The sequence below is a fragment of the Eutrema salsugineum genome, unplaced genomic scaffold, assembly GCF_000478725.1.
Source record: "Eutrema salsugineum unplaced genomic scaffold, Eutsalg1_0 scaffold_8, whole genome shotgun sequence".
NCBI lineage: Eukaryota > Viridiplantae > Streptophyta > Magnoliopsida > Brassicales > Brassicaceae > Eutrema > Eutrema salsugineum.
The window spans coordinates 3,993,434-3,999,841 of record NW_006256414.1 but is presented as its reverse complement, the minus strand read 5'-3'; the positions used below and the strand labels follow the sequence as shown (position 1 = coordinate 3,999,841).

The window sequence follows — 6,408 nt, the reverse complement described above, 5'->3', positions numbered from 1 at the left end:
TGAAGAACTCGGACTTGAACAATCTTCTACAAAAATCTCATAAAAACGGCTAAAGGAAAAGGGTTTCTGTAAAGTATCAAAAAGCTCTCCTAAAAACGACCTAAATGACATGTATTTATAGTCTCCAATACTCCATGGTCTCTAGGGTTCCGGAATTGAGGCTGGGAATGACTTTAGGCTTCAGATAAGTGGGCTTTAAGTCGGAGCTTGAATGCCGCGGTCGGGAGTGCTGTGACCGCGGCAATTGGCTTGTTTCCTGCGGTCGGGAAGCTTCTGACTGCGGCAATTAGCTTGTTGGCCGCGGTCGCGTGAGCTGCTGGCCGACTCCGCGTGGCTTCGGGGCTAATGGAATATCTTGAGATCCAACCGTTGGAATGTCTCCAAACCAAGTGCATTTGAAAGCTGGTTGATTCTTCTATAAGTTGTCCAATTTTGAGGGTGATCAGACGGTGAGAAGGTCTTCGTCTCTCCATGAGAGTTCTGACGGTCTGCATTTATCCAAAAGAGTCTTTTTGTTCCATTTTATGCCTCTTTATCCCAAATTACCTGAAAAATCTTTTAAAATCCGGAAACATAGAAATCCTTTGAAAACCTTTGAAAATGGAATAAAAACACCTGTAAAAGATATTAAAATGATCCATTAAAATGGTCAAAATCCGGTGTTATCAGGTATGGTACCAGATAAAGATAAGCTGGTCATCTAGGACGACGAAGGGTGGTAAAAGTGAAGGTAAAAGACGTCCTAGATATGTATGTCGATGCCTGCCTAAAATCAATGATGAGAAAATAGATATCAATATTAAGGTCAAATAAAATGAGCTAGTATATCCTGTCAGAAAGAATCTCCATGAATAGAAGTCCTCTGGTGGGAGTTCGTAGTGCAAGTACTCTAGCTACCGCCTAGTCTAGTGCTAACCACAAATGAGCTGTCATGCATGGTGTAGAAGTGTGCAGGTCTAAATCATCATAGTTTTGTGTCAAACATTCCTGAAAAACTTAATATCGAATAGGTTACATATTAAATTTTAAAAAGTACTTGAAATTTAAAAGCAAAAGCAAGAAAATGATTAGTACGGATAGACATCCTCCCCCAGAGTTAAATCACACTGTCCCCAGTGTGAAAAAGTTGGTGAGAAGATGGTGAATAAAAACGAAATAAAATAAGATAAAAGAAAAGAAAATGATGATAGAATCGTGATGGTAGTGAAATGCTGATCAATCACTCATCCTCCGATGTGTCTGCTGCAAACTGGTGCTGCTCCTGTAGGAAGGTGACAACGCGCTCAAAGCGTCGTCCCTGTCTCTCAACTCTGCGCTCCAGATCAGAGTGTGTGTGCGATGATGTAGATGATGAGGTGTGGCCGGTGGAAACAGATGGCTGAAAGTGAGCACGTGCCGCAGCTGCATCGCGTTTTGCCTTGGCCACTATGTATTGGCCAATGGTGAATGGTAGATGAGGTACAGATGGCAGAAAATCATCGGGTTCCGGAGTCCATCGCGGACGTCCTCCATTACACAATCTCGGGACTGATGGTGAAGGCAAGCTGACTCGGTGCTCCTCAGTGCCAGTGCAATACTTGTAAACAAACCTGTCTGGATTGAAAGCGGCACGAGAGATAGTGTGATCGCGAGAGAGATAAAGTAGGTCATACCAAACATCGGGAAGTGGATCATCAGATGAAAAATCGAATCCTACAGCTTGTAGTATCGCTGTAATAGCACTCCCGTAAGCTGGAGTAGCGTCCTCGCAACCATGTAAGTCATGCTTCACCTTTACCATGTTTTGTGCTATGATCCAGGCAAAGCAGGCAAGTCGTGGGTCGTCCATAAATGGCATCTGAAGTGTAATGAGCTCGATCTTCAAAACACATCCCATGTTGGCTCTAGAGAAAATCGTGTGTGCTAAGAGTTTGTGCACAACTCTCACTGCAGGATGAGTAAGAAAGGCTGACTTGGATCTCCCGCTATCATAGACTCCATGACCCATCTCTCTCCACAAGTTAAAATTGGGTTCATCTTCAAGGTAAATGCCATCAGTGTATGGAAGCTTAAGAGCTTCACAAAGCTCAGAAATGGTGAGCGAGTAAGGCTGTCCGCGGATAGAGAATGACAGGATGCCATCTGATGCTCTGGGGTTCCTCCTCTTTGTGTGGTGGAGTGTAATAGTTGCTAAGAACTCGCGGACTAGCTCAGGATAAGTCGGAAGGTTCAGCTCCATGTAGGGTCTCAGCTTAAGTGCATCGGTGTACCAGATTACATCCTCTCTGATTCCAAGCATCTCAAGTGTATGATAATCAATGCAAGGCGTGGGTTTGATGTTCAGCTTCTTGAAACGTCTTGCATAGTCCACTCTCGAATATATCTCCCTGCCAATGTATCGAATCTGCAGTGGCTCAGGAGCTGCTCGTGTTTCTCTTGAGTGCTGGAGCAATCTCATCACATAGTTTCTTCTTCTCATTCTGGCTTGGTTCAGCATGTACTCTCCTAGAGTAGCATCATCGGGAATGTCCTCAGAGCTGTCACTAGTGCGACGGCTTCTTCGGGATCTGGTTTGTTCCATTTTTCTGCAAAACGAAATGATTCTTGGAAAAAGAGTGAATATGGATGCTGATTTTAACATATTAAGATCAGTTATACTAATGCTAGTATAAAGAGATTAATTAAAACCATGAGCAAGCAGAATTGACATTGAATCAAAGAAATCGAGTAGTTCATGACTAGATTCGGATTTTTGATGTTCTCAACATAGAAATATTCTAAAAATCGGTTTTAATGAGCAATTTCCTTGTCAAACCTATAGGTTACCTAATACTAATCACTAATCACACAAGACTTAATCAGATTCATCAATTTTGCTGTTCTAAATTCGATTTTTATAAAGCATGTAGAATCCAAATTTCAAAAATATCAATTTCTCTTAACCTAGGTGTTAAGATCGATTTTTTAGATAACCTAAAAGGATAATCTATTGTTCTTAAGCTATTTCCACCATTAATAAACAGAGATTTGGGCTTTTTAAGAAAACTCTAAGTTCTAAAATCAAGTAAAAATGGCGAGTTTGAGGTTCATACCTTGCTGGAAAGAGAGATTTGATGACAGAATTGAAATCAGCTTTGAAAAAAAGTGAGGTTTGAGCCAAGAACCTCTTAAAAAGCTTAAGAATTGAAAAATGTGTTATACCTCCTAAATCTCCAAGTCTTTTGGAGGAGAAGAGGAAAGGAGTTTCGATCCAAAAAGTGTGTTTCTTTTTTTTAAAAAGCGTTTTTGTAGCAAAAACGGAAAATTTCCGGTAATTTTTAAGTTTACGGGAACTTTTCTTGTCTTGCACGCAAAGAAAGTTTAAAACTTACGGAGAATCTTAACGGGCTTTACCGGGAATACTTCAGAAATCACCAGAAAACTTCGAAAAGCGGCGGAAATCCGCGTCGTCACCTCAACGACCAACGGCTGCGGTCAGGAGACGCGCGACCGCGGTGATTGAAGGCTCGGCCGCGGTCACATTCACGGTGCCGCGGTCGATACACCCTTGGCCGCAGTTCGGTCGGTCGTGACCGCGGCTCCTTCTCCTGCGGCCTTTGTCCATCTTTCTGGTCTTTGCTGGGCCGAGCAGCTAAAAACCTACCCTTTTCTTCTTGGTTTTTCTAATTTTCTGATTTTTTTTTTATGTTTTTGTTTTATAAAATACCTGAAACTAAAAAAAAAGAAGCATAAATTGTAAAAAAGAAAAGGAAACTAAAAGAAAGAGTACCTAAATAGGTTGCCTCCCATTAAGCGCTTTTGTTTTAAGTCGTTTAGCTCGACGTATGCATGAAGAAGCAGGCTGATTTGAATGGCACTCCACTTGATGTGCCTTTATCATTTCCGGTCGCTGGAGGTTTTACTTCTTCTCCCTGAGGAGCTGTCTTTTTTCTTTTATTCTTCTTTCGGACTTTAACATTGTTTAAAACCCTTTTTGTGTTTTCGATCAGCTCCTGGATTTGGTCCTCACTAGTTTCTGTTGCATCCGGTGGAATGATGATCTTGATCTTTGCAAAGGCTATTGGCTTATCTTTTTCTTTCTCTTTTGGCCTGTCTCCTTTGCTTGGAAAATCATCTAGGATAGTCGGGTAGTACCTTCTGCGATCCACATTGAGGAAGACAGCATGCCGGTTTGCGTGATCGATTACTGCCCCTATGGTAGCTAGGAATGGTCTCCCGGACTTGGAAATCTGCTGGAACAATCTTGTCTCCCACTAGAACTTGTAGATCCTGAACCGCCCCTTCAGTATCTTTTTGAGACGAATCTCCAAAAATAACCTTAACCGTCGATGTCCTTAAGGTTTTTATGCCCAATTTTTTGGCAAATGTCTTTGACATGATGTTGACATTGGCTCCGGAATCGCACAGGCAGTCTGTAAACTTGATTCCTGAAATGAAACATTGGAAAACAAAACGTCCTGGATCGTCAGCTTTTGTAAGCATTTGAAACGGTGATCGTTCAGGTACCTTAAATGGTGGCTGCTTGGCATCGACATCCTTGTACAGTGGTACAAAGATTGGGGTTTCTTCTTTCTTTTCATCGGTTCTGGCCTCTTCTTCGGGCAATGTGGTTATGGCGTTGCAAAACCTCTTAGGGTTATCTTCAACTCTTCCTGGAAGAATTCCACTTTGCCTCTTCATAGAGTCGGCTGTTTGGGCGACTTGCACGTCTAGCTTTTTGACGTGCGAAGATAAAGCTTCAAACTTCCCGTTCAGATCATTGTACATGCAGTCAACTTTCACGTTCATGTCTTTAGATGCTTTTTCGTTCGTCATAACGAGCTGTTGGATGGACTGTTCAAGTCTACCGATTTGTGAAGCTAGCTGGTTCGTCGTGACTCCTTGCTGTTGTACAAATTGATTGTTAAAACCCGTACCTTGGTAGTTATACGGCTGTCGCGGTTGATAAGCTCCTGTTCCTCCGAATTTTTCACTTTGGAACTTGTTTTGGAAGGACTTTTGCTGTGGTGGGTAGTACTGATCTTGAGGATTCTCCAAATTTGGATTGCGGTAAGAGAGATTGTTGTAATTTGCATTCCAGAAGTTGTTGTCAAAGCCATTATTGAAGCGATTTTGATATGGTACTAGTGCTCCTACATAGTTCACATCTTCTTCTTGAAAGGCTTGATTAATGTGATCAACATCACTAGGGCCTTCATCTTCTGCGCCATTGTTGGTATCACAAGCATGGATTGGGCGATTGTTGCTCTTCAGAAGCTGGCTCATCATGTTCTTCAACTCGGTACTTGTTGTCTGTTCCGGTTTGCTTCGTCGATCGATCGTACTCAGGACAATCATTGCTATTGGCTTGAGCCAAATTTTCGATGAGGGCTCTTCCTTGGGCTATCGTCTTTTGTCCAAAATCTCCATTGTTAGCTATATCAAGTGAAAGTTTGTATTTTGGTTGCAAACCTCGGTAAAATGTGCTCAGCAAGCTTGATCCAAGAAATCCATGGTGAGGGCAATCACGTTCATACTCCTTAAAACGTTCCCAGGCTTCATAGAAAGATTCAGTCGGGCCTTGTTGAAAGCTTGAGATCTTTGTTCTCAACTGGTTCGACCTTGACTTAGTATAGAAGTGATTCAGGAAAGCAATTTTACACTCTTCCTAATTAGTAATCGATCCTGCAAGCAAAGATTTCAACCAACGGTGAGATTTGTCTGCTAATGAAAAAGGGAACAACTTACACTTTAAATAGTCTGCTGGAACTTGGTTTGTTCTCATCATGGTGCAGATTTCTTCAAAGAGCTCGATATGGTCCATTGGGTGTTCAGAAGGAACTCCATGAAATTGGTTTTGTTTCACCAATGAGATGATTTGAGGCTTGACTTCAAACTCATTCCGGTTCGGAAATGGAACTTGAATTGCAGATCGGTTCTAAAATTTTGAGTAGGTGCATCAAAATCAGCTATGCGATGGTTCCTGGCTTGTCTTCGGTGTTGATTTGTTGGCTGTACAGGACGGTTAACTTGTCCATTCCGCTGCATTCCTTGTTGGTCACCATCGGCTGCATTGATGGGTGCATCAAGGTCTTCACGCTCTTCTCTCTCGCGGTTCTGGTGGTTTCTCGGAGGAACCTAATCCTCCTCTCCATCTTGTCGAGCATGATCACCTCCTCTGTGATCATTCTCTTCATTTTCTCCATGTTCGGACCCGTCTTGGTCCATATTTAAAGCTCGGTTAATAGGATCTCCAGGCTGGTCATCGTTGGCCATTTCTTACGTTCGTCTAAGTCTTCAAAGTTCTCTTTCGTTTATGTCTATCTCGTCTAGAATTGGAATGTTTTCTACAGGTCTGCGCCTGGTATTCATGCAATTCAGAGAAAAACAAAAGAAGGGAAAGATAGTTCAGCAAAACTTTAAGAAAGAACTAGAGATCAGGTGTCTAGA

General features: G+C 42.2%; 1 non-coding gene across 1 annotated transcript; it reads left to right on the top strand.

Moving 5' to 3' along the window:
- Window positions 1-5,465: 5,465 nt before the first annotated feature.
- LOC112082321 lies at window positions 5,466-5,571 on the top strand. The gene has a single exon (XR_002896980.1). It is a non-coding gene; the product is annotated as a small nucleolar RNA R71 (small nucleolar RNA).
- Window positions 5,572-6,408: the final 837 nt, after the last annotated feature.